General features: G+C 39.0%; 1 protein-coding gene and 1 non-coding gene across 4 annotated transcripts in view; one reads left to right on the plus strand and one right to left on the minus strand.

Annotated features, from left to right (window-relative positions):
- RALYL (RALY RNA binding protein like) overlaps window positions 1–16,024 on the plus strand; it is a 736,599-nt gene that overhangs the window by 475,958 nt on the left and 244,617 nt on the right. The gene's annotated exons all lie outside the window — the stretch shown is intronic.
- LOC117079743 lies at window positions 12,499–12,605 on the minus strand. The gene has a single exon (XR_004435584.1). It is a non-coding gene; the product is annotated as a U6 spliceosomal RNA (small nuclear RNA).

A 16,024-nucleotide genomic window follows, 5' to 3' on the forward strand; every position in this document is an offset into this window, starting at 1 on the left:
TTAGAGAATTCGAGGGGCTGTACTCGAAGGGGAGGAATGATGGCACAGGAAGTATTGGGTGTATAGCTTGAGTCATTACTGGGTATGGCAAGAGGAACAGGATCTCCCAATGGTAAGCACAGCCAGCAATCACTGGCTAGACCAGAGTTGGAATTATTGAGCAGACTATGTGTAACAGTGAGGAGGTCAAAAGTCTGGGCATCAATTTTTTCTCTCCCTCGAGTTTTGGGCAAGGCCAAGGGGTGGTAATAAATTTCCGGGTACAAGGACTTTTGCAATTCCTCAAGTTTTTTGTGTACCATAATTTCTCGGGCCTTGTCTTGTGGTCCTCCCCCATCAGAGACATGAAGAGGGGGGTTAACATTCCAGCAGACAGGCTGCCCTACCGTACCAGTACAGCCAGCTGATATGAGGTTGTTGGTATTTCCTAATACTGTAGGGACATTGCTGGCCCCTATAGTAGGGTCTCTAGTACTTGTTAAGGTAGCAGTGTAGTATGTTTTAACCGCCAGAGGTACATTTTTGATAAGCGGTGAAACAGGAGCTGTGTATAGAGTCCCAAAATGTGGTACAAGGGCAGGTTATGTTATCCCCTCCACTAGATATTCTCGGGGTTAATACACACCTCCACTTAAGGGAATTAGACGGCAGGTATGCTGTGTGAGAGGAGCAAGATACAGTTGTGATATAAGGATTAGGTGGGCTGGCGAAATATCCCCCAGCGCAATCACAAGGCTTACCATGTCGTTGTTGTATGATCATAAGAGCTTCACGTGGATCACCAAAACCGGCATGAACTTGGAATGCCTTGCAAGTCAGCACGAGAATCCAAAGGAGTTTGTAATTGGAGTTCATCTTTGTAAGGAAAGAAAGGTACTCTCAGGGAGAGAGTTATTCCCTGGGTTGGTTATTGTTAGGTACCTGTTTTACCAATCGCTCTGGTAGCCATCTGGCTGCGTCATGATTTTGGGAAAAAACACAAACGGAGCCTCTTCCCCAAATTAACACTGGGTCTGGACCATGCCATGTGTTGTCTAATGGGTCTTTCCACTTAACCATGGCAAATTGTTTTTTAGAGTCAGAATGCCAAAATCGATCAGCCGCTGATTTATTCAGCTCATCTAAATTTAAAAAATTCAAAATAAAGAGTGTGTGATTAAGAATTTTCTAGGGGTGCCCTTAGTAGGGTACCATTCCCCCTTCTTTATCTTTTCAATGGTAGTTTTTAAGGATAAGTGAGCTCTTTCAACGATTCCTTGTCCTTGAGGATTATATGGGATACCAGTAGTATGTTTTATTTGTAATTTTAGGCAAAAGTCTTGGAAACCTTTAGATGTATAGCCAGGACCATTATCTGTTTTTAATTGTTTAGGTTTTCCAATTACAGAAAAACAGTGTAGTAAATGGGCTATTACATGTTTGGTAGCTTCACCTGTTTGTAGGGTGGCTAATATAAATCCACTAAATGTATCTATACATACATGGATGTATTTTAAATTACCAACTCTGAATAATGGGTGACATCCATTTGCCAGATCATATTGGGAACTAGTCCTCTTGGGTTTACTCCTAAGTGAGGGACTGGCAGATAAGTTATACATGTCTGGCATTGTTTAACAATTTGTCTAGCTTGTTCCCTAGTTATTTTAAACATTAATCTTAGGGTTTGAGCATTAAGGTGGTGTAAAGCGTGAGCGGTCTGTGCTTGATTCAAATTTGTATCTATAGTTGTAGCTACAGTCTTGGTTGCAAAGTCAGCCACTTGGTTGCCTTGGGATAGAGGTCCTGGCAATCCTGAATGAGCTCTAATATGTCCAATGAAAAAAGGTGTTGATCTGTTATGTATTACTCGCTGGCATTGTAAAAATAGTTTGGCTGTGTCTGACACATGTTTGATTTGTGCTACGGTTTCAAGTAAAGGTATTGAGTGAGCTAAATATGCACTGTCAGTATAAATATTAAGGGCCTGATTAGGGAAGGCTGACAGCACTGCGATTAGGGCCTGCAACTCCACTAGTTGAGCTGACGTATGACTGGTTTTGAAGTTAACAGTGGTGTCTGCAAAGGTATATGCAGCAGTCCCTGTGGAGGACCCATCAGTGAATACTAATAAGGCATTGTCTAAGGGTGTTTTACTGGTGATATGAGGGAAGACAAAAGCATGCAGCTTACAAAATTGGATAAGCTTATTTGGTGGGTAATGGTTATCCAAGTTACCAGCGTAAGAAGCGCAAGCAATCGGCCACGTCTCAGTGTTTTGCATTAGCCAATGGATTTGTGGCTTAGAATAAGGTTGTATGATCGTAGAAGGTTCAATTCCAAAGTATTTTTTGCTATTGTCTCTTCCTAGAATAATTAAGTCTGCTATGGCATCATAATAGGGGAGTAATACCTTTTTGGGAGATGAAGGCAAGTGGACCCACATAATAGGGTTATCTTGCCAGAATAAACAGTAGGTGTTAGTGTTGTGTGAAATATTAAAAAGGTTAATGGCTGTGAATAGTCTATGCTGGTGACAAATTGTTCAGCAATAGCCGCCTCTACTTTATGGAGTGATAAAAGCGCCTCTTTTGACAATGACCTAAAGGACTTAGGGTTGGGGTCACCTTTTAGGGTGTCGAATAAAGGTTTTAACTCTCCCGTGGTAAGTTTTAAGTATGGCCGGAGCCAATTAATGTCTCCAAGGAGTTTTTGGAAATCATTGAGGGTATGTAACCTATCTTTACGGATAACTGCCTTTTGATTAGTAATCTTAGGTCCATTTATTTGAAAACCCAAATATGTATAAGGGTCTTGTAATTGTATTTTTTCTGGAGCTATGTGTAACCCCGCAGTGGTTAGCTCTTGTCTGAGTTGTGCAAAACACTGTAGAACTTGTTCTCCCATTTTTCCTGCTATGAGGATATCATCCATGTAATGTATAATGTATATTTGTTTCCATGTCTCTCTAACTGAGTGTATGGCTGTAGCCACATATTTTTGACACAAGGTGGGGCTGTTGGCCATACCTTGAGGCAACACTTTCCATTGGTATCGCTTCATTGGTTCTTTAAAATTTATAGCTGGCAAGCTAAAGGCGAATCGTTTTTGATCAGTGGGATGAAGGGGAATCGTAAAAAAGCAATCTTTCAGGTCTATGATAATTTTAAAATATCCTTGAGGGATCGCTACCGGAGAAGGTAGCCCGGGCTGTAAGGCACCCATGAGGACCATAGTAGCGTTTACTGCCCTTAAATCTTGTAATAGTCTCCACTTACCGGACTTTTTCCTGATGACAAATATGGGTGTATTCCAGGGAGAGTTACTCTCCGCAATATGCCCTGCCATTAGCTGTTCCTGTACTAACTGTTGGGCTGCAATTAGCTTTTCATTAACTAAAGGCCATTGATCAACCCAAACAGGCTCATCCGACTTCCATGTTATGGGGTCAGCGCACTTTTGGGGTACAGGCATGTCAATGGCCGAAGTTAAAAATTTCCAAACCCTTTTGTGTTAGATTGTCCTAAGGCTGGAATAGGCTGTCGAATACCGTTTTCTTTTTTTCCCAGTCCTTTTCCGGGGCTATAACCCTGAGCTAACATTTGTGCAGCAACTATATCATTGGGGCTGCACATCAAAATTTTCATCTGGGAGAGTAGGTCCCGTCCCCAGAGATTAACAGGCAGTTGAGGGATAACAAATGGTTTAATGAGACCTGAGTTATTTTCTTTGTCTTTCCAGGTAAGGTATTTAGAGCTTTGTTTGGGATTACTACTTTGTCCAATTCCTCTTAAGTTAGTGAAAGTTTCTGTGGTAGGCCAGTGAGAGGGCCAGTCCTCTTGTCTAATGATGGTTACATCAGCCCCTGTATCTATTAATCCTGTAAACAACTTACCATCTAGCCACAAGGTCAGGGAGGGCTTTTGATTAGTGATTGGCTGTACCCAATATATATTTGATGATCCAAAACCTCCCTTTCCTCTGTTAGAGTGCTGGACTTTATTAGTTGTTTTAATTAGAGGCAGTAGGACTAATTGTGCTATTCTATCCCCTTGAGGGACAGTAATAATATTGTCAACAGCCCTGGCCATTATTTTAATTTCGCCAGTATAGTCGTTATCGATTACTCCTGGGAAAACTTGTAGACCTTTCATAGTGACACTACTTCTTCCCAGGATCAATCCAAAGGTATCAGGAGGCAAAGGCCCATATATTCCAGTGCCCAAGGCTTGTGCTCCCATCTCAGGTGTTAATACTGTGTGGGAGGTGGAACAGAGGTCCAGTCCTGCACTTCCTGGGGTTGCTCTACTAAGTCTTGAAATGGATTGTTGTTGCTGGCCGGAACAAAGCTGACCGCCCCATAAGCTTGTTTCGGGGCCTGGGGCTGGCCCCTCATCCCGTTTCCCTGTTGGGAGGGTAAAGGATTTCCCTGATTGTCAGTTTTAGATTTACATTCATTAGCCCAATGTTTTCCTCTTTTACACCTTGGGCAAAGGCCTGGAACCTTTGCTTCAGAGTTTTTATTTGAATCCCCGCGGCAATCTTTTGCAAAATGTCCTCTTTTGCCACATTTAAAACACCCCCTTTTTCTCTGTTTTTTTTATCAAGGAAGTCTTTTACGGTTTGTCCGCTAAAGGCTGCGGCCATTGCCAACCCTGTTGATAGGAGGGTCCAATGTCTGAACAGAGGCGGATATATCCAGTCAAATCTGTTTTCTTTCTATAAGGACGGATTGCTGCCTGACAAGCTGGATTGGCATTTTCATAAGCCAATTGTTTAACATAATCTACCCCCGCCTCGGCATTACCAAAAATCCTTCCTGCGGTTGTCATGAGCCTATGGACAAAATCTGCGAACGGCTCATCAGGTCCCTGCTTGACTCCAGTGAGTGAAGCTCCTGGGTCGCCTTTAACAGGGAGTTTCCTCCAGGCTTTTGTAGCCGCCGCCTGGATTTGTGAGAATAATCCAGGGTCGTATTGCATCTGCGCATCAGTGTTGGAATAATTACCACAGCCAGTTAACATATCAAAGTCCCAACCGTTTCCTGCCTGTTGGTTTCTTTTGGCTGTGTCTCTGCAATTTTCAAAAAACTCCGATTTCCAAATCAAATGATCTCCCCCTGAAAGAACTGCTCTAACTAGTGTGTTCCAATCTGTTGGAGTAAGCCAGTTATCGGCCACAGACTCTACTATAGCAAGTATAGGGAGCAGTAGCTCCATATTGAGAAACAGCAGTTTTTAACTCTTTTATAACAGTAAAATCAAATCCATTATGATGCCTCCAGGCCTGACCCTGTCCATCTACAGTTTCAGTTACTGGGAAGATATCTTTATCGGAGGACTCCGTGTCTCGGCTAGTAGAAAACTTCCCTTTTGGGACATGTTGTCCGGCCGCTGAGGCGGGCGAGGGAAGCCTCCCATACTCTCTGAATTTGTTACCCTCTCATTTCCTGTTTTTAACTTTTGCAGCCTAATGATTAGTGACTGATGCAATTCTTCTAACTTTATCTGCTCTTCAAGTTGAGCGATTTTTTCTTTGAGTTCCTCTTTCGGATTAACCACCGCCATTACGTCGGGTGCAGAGGCACCAGGCGTTCCGTTATAGGGAGGCGGATGCGAGAAAGAGGGGGCCAATCAGGATTATGATATCTAGCTGCTTCTTCCTCTAAGTTGTCCCAATTTACATCTGAGGGCCAGGATTGTCACTTTTATCTTTTGGTGATGTATGTAGAACTGGATATTTTTTAGGCTTTTGTACGCCTAGCATCATTTTGTCTCTAACCGAAAGAGCCTTGGTCCCCTCGTCATCACTTTCAAGAGAAATAAGGTCTACTTCTTTGTCTGGCGGGGGGCTCCTGAGGTCGGTCTGAGAACTGACTTGTAAAATTTCCTCAGTCTGGGTGACCGCAGCCATTATTTGTGGATCGGCCTCCTTTTTATCTATTAGGTCTCTGATTAGATTCCAATAACAAAAGGCTGTCACTGGAACTTTTTCTGGTCCAAAAGTATTATAATAATCTTGAAAGCAATCTCCCACTCTACGCCACCTCTTTATGTCAATGGTCCCCTCTTGCGGGAACCAAGGGCAGGTGTCTTTTACAAAATCAAAAAATTTAAATAAGTCACCACTTTTAACCTTTACTCCCCGTGTCTTTAAAGCCTCTTTTAATTGCCCTACGTAGATTTGATGCTGGCTTAATTCTTGTCCCATTTCGGGCGCGTAACTTACCCTCAACTCCGAAGCAGCAGGCTCCCACGACGGTCGGAGGGATTTTTCTTTCACTTTAGTCGCCGGCCTTTCTATGCGCCCTCTTCCTCACGCAGTTCCCTCGTATCCAAGCCCCGCGTTTGGGCGCCACATGTCCCGACCAGCGGGATCATTAACACAGACCTTGGAGGAGGGGGTGGGAATTTAGAGAGACAAGAGACACAAGAAATGGAGACAAGACAGTATTCTGATCAAGTCTCATTTAATGGCGGCGGTGCAATGCCTTATATAGGCTGGCAGGGAAGAGGAAGGGCTCAGAGCAGGAGGGGAGGGGAATAATGAGAGACGTCACCAGACGCATGCTCGGTAGACTTAGTCTTTCCCGGGCGCGGGAGGTTATCTACGCGCGGGCGGGAAAAGTTCGCGCGCGCGGGTAAAGTTGATGATGAAGAACCAGGAAGTGCGCCATCTTGTCTCCACAATGCAGAGCTTAAGCAACAGAGGCCGCGGCAATTTCCGAGCCTCACGGCTCCGGACAGCACTTTACAATTTTCTCAATTTATTCTACTACAGTTGGTCTGTTTGAATGTAGCATCCCTTTTGAAGAAAAGATATTTGTTCTGAATTTTCAAATTTATGTACATAAAGTTGAGAACTGAGTTAATTGAATTTTCTCGTTATTTCATTAATATTACTTTTTTATTTCTCTTTTTGTGTCCTAATTAGTTTATTAAGTAGTTTGTGTTATCAGTTCTTTCATATAACCTTATGCTTGATTTGTATTAGGTTTACTCTGTTCGTACCTTCTAAATGTCATTAATTTCTGCTTTTATCTTGGTTAACTTTTCCCCCTGTCTCATTAAAGGTATTTATTTTGCTTTTTCAATTTAATAGTTAATTTATATTTTCTTATTTCAATGTTTAGCATTTAAGACAACAAACTTTCTTATAGTGAATCATTTCATAGTTTATATTTTATTTCCATATTTCATATTGTGGTTTTTCATGTTTTCCAACTATTATATTTAGATATTCTTCAATTTTTTTGCTTTTCCCCAGTTTAAAGGTTTTCAACTTAAAGATGCCTTTTGAGGGGGATTCTATTTTTAAAATTTAACTTCTACTTTGATATTGTTACCAAAAAGCAAGGTATATATTATGTGTAAATGTGGAATTCACTGAAGTTATATTGAGACTTAATATAGAACAAATTTTGAATGTATTCCCAAGAGAATTTGAAAAGAAAGTTTGTATTCTATTTTCAGGATGTAGAATTTAGTATATTCATATACATATAAAATGTCTTAACATTATTATTTTTATTTATTTATTTATTCTTTTGAGACTGAGTCTCTCTCTGTTGCCCAGGCTGGAGTGCAGCGGCGCGATCTGGGCTCACTGCAAGCTCCGCCTCCCAGGTTCACACCATTCTCCTGCCTCAGCCTTCCGAGTAGCTGGGACTACAGGCTCCCACCACCATGCCTGGCTAATTTTTTTTGTATTTTTAGTAGATATGGGCGGGGTTTCACCGTGTTAGTCAGAATGGTCTCCATCTCCTCACCTCGTGATCCACCCGGCTTGGCCTCCCAAATTGCAGAGTCACTGTGCCCAGCCCACATTATTATTAATATACAGAGAGGCCATAGATTATTACTATTTTTGCCCTCTTTGATATACCATAGGGTAAGATATATCAGTCAAAATCACCCACTCCTCTGACAAATCAATTTCATTCTGCTATTTCATTCTCTTCCATTTTTGCTGTATAAATTTTGGATAATGAATCTTTATTGTTGATTATACAGTATGTGTAGTACTGTCTTAATAACTAGGCTTTCAAATTAAATGTACTTATTATTGTAACAATACCTTCATTTCTTCTTCCTTGAATTTAATCCATGTTTACTTTCTAGATTCTCTGAATTATTTTGATATAGTCATGGCTTTAATTTATGGCAATAGTTTTTTGACATAGTTTTCATTACATACTTTTTTTATAAACAAAAGAAAGATCCACCTAAGTGCATGTCATTTATTTCTTCGTTTTGCCTCTTTTCTTCCCAGATAAACTGGCCTGGCAGTGTAGAAGGAATTCTGCAAAACCCCTTTTTCACATTTCTTTGAGCTGGAACCAGCTCTACTTAGTCATAGTCACATTTTTGTTACTTTTTTTTTTTTTTTTTCTTTGTGGTCCCATACTTCTTCTTTTTTTTTTGAGACGGAGTCTCACTCTGTCGCCGGGGCTGGAGTGCAGTGGCCGGATCTCAGCTCACTGCAAGCTCCGCCTCCTGGGTTCACGCCATTCTCCTGCCTCAGCCTCCCGAGTAGCTGGGACTACAGGCGCCCACCACCTCGCCCGGCTAGTTTTTTGTATTTTTTAGTAGAGACGGGGTTTCACCGTGTTAGCCAGGATGGTCTCGATCTCCTGACCTTGTGATCCGCCCGTCTCGGCCTCCCAAAGTGCTGGGATTACAGGCTTGAGCCACCGCGCCCGGCCGGTCCCATACTTCTTATAGTTGTCGAGATTTAAGGTATCTTTTCTCATAATATTTAAAGACCTCCAAATTTAGTTTTCACAGAAAAATAGTCAATACATAAAACAGTTCGAAAGCTATGAAACCCACAATTCAACATGTGACCTCTTTTCTAGCTCCCTTAATATTCATTCAATTTCTTTGCCTCTAAAATATGCTCATGTCTCAATCTTTAAAGTATTTCAGCGGATTCTCACTGCTCTCGGTATAATGCTCAAACTCTTTCACCCAGCTTATGGGCTTCATGGAAGGAATGTGCTTTCATGTCCCACCTTGCTTCTGAAAACTTTCCTTCTTACACTCTACGACACATTCAAACTAACATATGCTTTAGGTCCTTGATCAGTTTATAGATCTTATTTGGATCTGTATTTGAACAACATATAAAGAAAAATATTTTGAGGACAATCAAGGTAATTTAACTGATAATGCTTTTATGAAATTAAGACATAATTTTAATGTTTTTAGATATAGTATTTTAATTTTGTGTAAACAAAGAAATATTATTTACATACATATGATGAGAGGCTTATGATGTCTGAGATTTGGTTCAAAATAATATGAGGTTGGAAAGTACATGAAACAAGGCTGTCTGAGCTCATAATTGTTTAAACTAGATGTTGAACACATGGTAATCATTATACCAATCTCTTGACTTTTGTATGTTTGAAACTTTTCAAAATAAAAAAAAAGTTTTGGATCAAATTATGGAAATGTATTTTAATATAGTTTCAGATAATATATAGGCATCCACAATTAATCTATTACTACATATTTATATAAAATGGTGTATAAAATGCATATATAATTTTTATTTACTTTTTGGATTTTGAACTTTTAAGTTCAGGGATACATGTGCAGGATATGCAAGTTTGTTACCTAGTTAAACGTGTGCCATGGTGATTAGCTGCACAGATCATTCCATCACCTACAGATTAAGCACAGCATCCACTAGCTGTTCTTACTGATGTTCTCCCTCCTCTCACCCTCCAACAGGCTCCAGTGTGGGTTGTTCTCCTCCCTGTGTCCATGTGTTCTCATTGTACAGCTCCCACTAATAAGTGAGAATATGTGGTGTTTAGTTTTCTGTTCCTGCATTAGTTTGCCAAGGATAATGGCTTCCAGCTTCATCCGTGTGCCTCCAAAGGACATGATCTTGTTCTTTTTTATGGCTGCGTAGTATTCCATGGTATATATGTACTATATTTTCTTTATCCAGTTTATCATTGGTGGGCATTTGGGTTGATTCCATGACTTTGCTGTTGTGAAAAGTGCTGCAATTAACATACGTGTGCATGTATCTTTATAATAGAATGATTTATATTCCTTTATTTATATAACCAGTAATGAGATTGCTGGATGGAATGGTATTTCTGTCTCTAGGTCTTTGAGGAATCACCACACTGTCTTCCACAGTGGCTGAACTAATTTACACTCCCACCAACAAAAGTGTTCCTTTTTTCTCCACAACCTCACCAGCATCTGTTGTTTTTTCACTTTTTGATAATAGCCATTCTGACTACCGTGTGATGGTATTTCATTGTGGCTTTATTTGCATTTCTCTAATGATCAGTGATGTTGAGTTTTTTTTCATGTTTGTTGACTGCATTTATGTCTTCTTTTGAGAAGTGTTGGTTCATGTCCTTTGCCCACTTTTTAATGGAGTTGTTTTTTTTAATTGTAAAATTGTTTACATTCCTTGTAGACACTGGATATTAGACCTTTGTCTGATGGGTAGATTGCAAAAATGTTCTTCCATTCTCTAGGATGTCCATTCACTCTGATGGTAGTTTCCTTTGCTGTGCAGAAGCTCTTTAATTAGCTCCCATTTTTCAATTTTTGCTTTTGTTGCAATTGCTTTTGGCATCTTCATCATGAAATCTTTGGTGTGCCTATGTCCTGAATGTTATTGCCTAGGTTTTCTTCTAGGATTTTTTGTTTGTGGTTTTCCATTTAGGTCTTTCATCCATCCTGAATTGATTTTTGTATATGGTGTAAGGAAGGGGTCCAGTTTCCGTCTTCTGCATATGGCTAACCAGTTATCTCAGCACCATTTATTAAATAGGGAATCCTTTTCCTATTGCTTGCTTTGGTCAGGTTTGTCGAAGATCAGATGGTTGTAGGTGTGTGGACTTATTTCTGTGTTCTCTATTTTGATCCATTGATCTTTGTGTCTTTGTACCAGCACCATGCTGCTTTGGTTACTCTAGCACTGTAGCATAGTTTGAAGTCAGGTAGCGTGAGTGTGATACCTCCAGCACTTTTTTTTTTTTTCTTTTTTGCTTTGGATTGCCCTGACTATTCAGGTTCTTTTTTTGGGTTCTATATGAATTTTAAAATAGTTTTTTTTCCTAGTTCTGTGAAGAATGTCAGTGGTAGTTTAATGAGAATAGCATTGAATCCATAAATTCCTTTGGACAGTATGGCTATTTTCATGATACTGATTCTTCATATCCATGAGCATGGAATGTGTTTCCATTTGTTTGTGTGATCTCTGATGTCTTTTAGCAGTGGTTTTGTGGTTCTCCTTGTAGAGATCTTTCACTTCCCTGCTTAGCTGTATTCCTAGGTATTTTATTCTTTTTGTGGCAGTTGTGAATGGGAGTTCATTCCTGATTAGGCTCTTGGCTTGACTGTTGTTGGTGTATCTGAATGCTAGTGATTTCTGAATATTGATTTTGTATATGAGACTTTGCTGAAGTTGCTTATCAACTTAAGAAGCTTTTAGGGTGAGATGATGGAGTTTTCTAGATATCGGATCGTGTCATCTACAAACAGGGATGGTTTGACTTCCTCTTCTTCTACTTGAATGCTTTTACTTCTTTCTTTTGCCTGATTCTCCTGGCAGAACTTCCAATACTATCTTAAATAGAAGTGGTGAAAGAGGGCATCCTTGTCTTATGCCAGTTTTCAAGGGGAATGCTTCCAGCTTTTGCCTGTTCAGTGTGATATTGGTCGTGGGTCTGTCATATATGACTCTTATGATTTTGAGATATGTTCCTTCAATACCTAGTTTACTGAGAGTTTTTAACATGAAGGGATGTTGAATTTTATTGAAGGCTTTTTTGGCATCTATTGAGATAAGCATGTTGTTTTTGTCTTTAGTCCTGTTTATGTGATGAATAGCACTTATTTAGTTGTGTGTGTTGAACAAACCTTGCATCCTGGGCATGAAGTCTCTTTGATCGTGGTGGATAAGCCTTTTGATGTGTGGCTGGATTTGGTTTGCCAGTATTTTGTGGAAGATTTTTGCATTGATCTTCATCAGGAATATTGGCCCGAAGTTTCCTTTTTTTGTTGTATCTCTACCAGGTTTTTTTTTTTTTTTTTATCAGAATGATTCTGGCCTCACAGAATGAGTTAGGGAGGAGTCCCTCCTTCTCAATTTTTTGGAATAATTTCAGTAGGAATGGTACCAGCTCTTCTTTGTACCTCTAGTAGTATTTGTCTGGTCCTGGGCTGTTTTTTTGTTTGTAGCTTCTTATTACTGCCTCAATTTCAGAACTCATTATTGATCTAGTCAGGGATTCAGTTTCTTCCTGCTTCAGTCTTGGGAGGGTGTATGTGTCCAGGAATTTATCCGTTTCTTCTAGATTTTCTAGTTTATGTGCATAGAGGTGTTTATAGTATTCTCTAATGGTTGTTTGTATTTCTGTGGCATCAGTGGTGATATCCCCTTATCATTTCTGATTGTGTATATTTGAATCTTCTCTTTTCTCTTTTTTATTAGCTAGCTAGAAGTCTATTTTATTATTGTTTTTCAAAATCCAACTCCTGGAGAAATACAGAACACTTCACGAATTTGCATGTAATCCTTGCGCAGGGGCCATGCTAATCTTCTCTGTATCATTTCAGTTTTAGTATATGTGCTGCCAAAGCAAGCACAAACACAAGTGTTGACTAAGGCATCTAAACTATTTTTCATCTCTCTTATATCATCAAATAAAAGATCATACTAAGAAATCTGTCAACAACAAAAAAGGCAATACTAGACCACTTGTTATTTTATCTAGTATTTTCTGGATATATATTGGTCTTATCACATAGAGAACTAACAATCACCCTAATGGTTCAGGTATTGATATACTTTTAGGTCTGTATATGTTTTGTAAGTAAAACAAAGATAACAGATCTTTGATTCTGCCAACCAAGGTTGGCTCTATTCTTGCATGAAGAGTCAGCTTTAATGTATGTATCTAACCACCATAACATATTTTTACATTGCTCTGAAATACTAGCCTGTTTTGCTTGTTATTGGCTTCATGACCTGAGTCTCTTACTTCTGAGACCATAGTGAAGATGCACTATTGGAAAAGGGCCTTCATATCTATTCATGTGAACAAAATATGCATATGATAAATATTTAACAATGAACCTAAAAAAGAACTCTGTACTTATGGGAAGTTAGAGTTTGAGAGACATGTGGAATGGAAAGGCATTGAAAATGATGCAGAGCAATTTATCCTGGCCCTGCGTTTGTGCCAACTGAGGAGTTACAAAACAATATTGTTTCTGGGTCCCATTCAAAAGCAAATACATCAACATGTCTGGTTATGGGACCAGCCATATGTATTTTTAAAATTTTCCCAGGAGGTACTAATGTGTAACAAATACTGAAAATACTCATAAAGAGCAAGCTTTGTAAACCTTTATCTGAGGTCAAATGAAAACTTTTCTGTGCCACCTTTCTTCCACTGAGGTCCTCTTGCTTCATACTCCCAGATGTAGTAAGAAGAAAATGAATTATAACATTGAGATAAAGGACAAGTTGATGGTGCTTGGAGTTTATTCATTTATTTATTCTGCAAACATTCATTGAGCACCTGTTATGAACTGTGTGCTGGGCACTCTGGTGGTAGTTGCTAATACGAAATTAACAAGACATTGTTTCTGCCGTATCATTAGGAAAGACAAGTAATCTGTGATTACATTCCTGAATGATAAGTTCAACATTGTGAGGGTAAATTTAAGTTACGTAAAAGTGAGGAAGCTGGGCACGGGATTTTAAAATGAAAGGAAGAAGTTCCTTTTTCTCTTTTCTGTTTTGCCATTTAATTCATTTGCAGAAGAAAACAGGTAATTTGTCCTATGGATTTTTTGCTTATTTCGACCTTCTACTTATGTTTACTTTTTTTTTCTCCTTGCCTCTTGTGTATCCTATAAACTGTTAGCTCAGTCTAGAGACTTGTTCACATTCAGGTTCGAGTATGGGCTGGAATACTTCATAGGTAATGTTGAGTACTTCCATCAGGAGTACACATGCTACCTGTTTTAAGTGTCCTTTTGGATTTTATGGACCATTATTTTCATTCCCTAAATCCAGTATTTTGTCAAGGACTTTAAGTGGTTATTTTCTTTTACTCCTTCTTAATTTATTTGCCACAATTTTCTGTGAAGAGAAACTACTCTGATTGACTATTTAGTTATGTTGCAGTACAGTGAATATAAGAAAATCAAGATAAAGGCTTGCTTCTTTATCAGTTTTCAAAATGATGAGTTGGTACTTAAATATCAGTTAAAGTAGACTGCTAAAGGATTTTTCCTGTTATTGTGAACTCATGTTTTTAAAAATTAATCTCTTCAGTCCATTACAATTTTTTTCCCTGAATAATCCCAACTTTGATCAATGACAACCACTTCAGATTGGCTCCAGAGAACTTTAGACTTGACCTCGGTCATCACTGATAACTTCCTTGTTTCTGGTATGATAGAATGTAACCAATATATCTTATACCATTCCTGATCTACACTGAGAACCAAACAGCCCAACAAGTAACTTAGTGGGAGTTAGTGTTTAGTGAATCAATCTGAAAACTTGCCTGGAGTTATACAACCTAGAGAGGATGGCAGTGCTTTTCTGAGAATGAGCAAGAAAATGGACATTCCACATAGGCTGAGGAGTGCATGGTGGTCTGCAGGAAAATCATGCCATAGAGACAATAGCCTTTTAAAATTCTTTTTCATTACTATTTTTAATCCTCTAAGGCATCTGTTTATAGGCTGTTTCCTCCATGACTTAACTCCTTTGATGATGAAGAGGTGTGTGATAATGGCAGGCAATCATTTTATAAATTACCACTTCATTTCATGGCGTTCTGTGTCTGTCAAGGTATATGATAATCAGGAAATGCTTACTGAATAGTCACTATGCTAGTTTAAGGGATTCAAACAGGATTAAAACCTTATTTCACATTGTCCTTCAGCTTATTTCAATAGAGTAATGAATGCTATTGTTGGAGCCCAGAGCACGAAAGTAATAAATTCTGCCTGAGTGAAAAAGAGAAATAGTCATGGAGTGAGTTTTGGTAAAGGTCTTAAAGGAATAAAACTTTGATGTGTGTGTATGTATGTAACAGGGGATGGGGACTTGGAGCATTATTTAAAACAGAACACCTGTAATAAAGACAAAGACTCAGTGATTTAAAAGTGGAAAGGTAGTAGATCCAGGTGGTTAGAGTATAGAATGGGTGGGAGTTCCAACATTATGCTGAGAAGACACTTTGAGTCAGTTTGTTGGGGTAGCAAGGTCACTTACAAAGTTATTATCTAAACTTGGGTAATTACAGTTGGCATTAGAGAGGCATGTATTACTGAGACACTGTACAAATAGAACAGTCATTCTGGTGAGTGGATGTGAGGAAGGATTTAAAGATGACAACATAATTTTGCTTATGATGACTATTATTAGAGCTTGGTCAATAATGGAGTGAGACCAAAGTAGGGTAGTTAGAGCTCAGAAATAACCTGATAAGACAGAGAAGGATATTAAAGGATTTTTTAAAAATTTTACAGAACATAAATCAAAAAGTAGACAATCAAGAATCCAAAAAATTTACTGGTAAATGTCAGATAATTTACAGGAGAGCTATTGAAGTTAAGTGTTCAACAACATATCCATCCATCCATCCATCCATCCATCCATTCGTTCATAATCATTTACTCAATGATTATCAAGGCCTATTATATTCATGTGTCTTTCAAGATACAGATAGAAAAATAAAACATGGTCCTACCCTTTGAAATGATGTAATATAGTAATAGATAACTAGGATTCACAGCCACAACTTTCAGCCTAGTGTTGATTTCGTCAGATCACCACTGCACAGTCCATCTCACTGGGTACACTTTGACTCTGTATGTTAAACCAAAGTAATTCGGTATTCATCCCTTTCACTAAATGTTGACACTAGTTGATCATGAATAGTCTCTGGGCTTGGGCAGGGCCATTTGGGCATTCCCATTTTGGAAAACCCATGTGCTTCTGAGCATTTTTAAAATTTCAACTTTTATTTTAGATAGAGGGG

This window comes from Trachypithecus francoisi, unplaced genomic scaffold (assembly GCF_009764315.1).
Source record: "Trachypithecus francoisi isolate TF-2019V2 unplaced genomic scaffold, Tfra_2.0 Lachesis_group7, whole genome shotgun sequence".
Classification (NCBI taxonomy): domain Eukaryota; kingdom Metazoa; phylum Chordata; class Mammalia; order Primates; family Cercopithecidae; genus Trachypithecus; species Trachypithecus francoisi.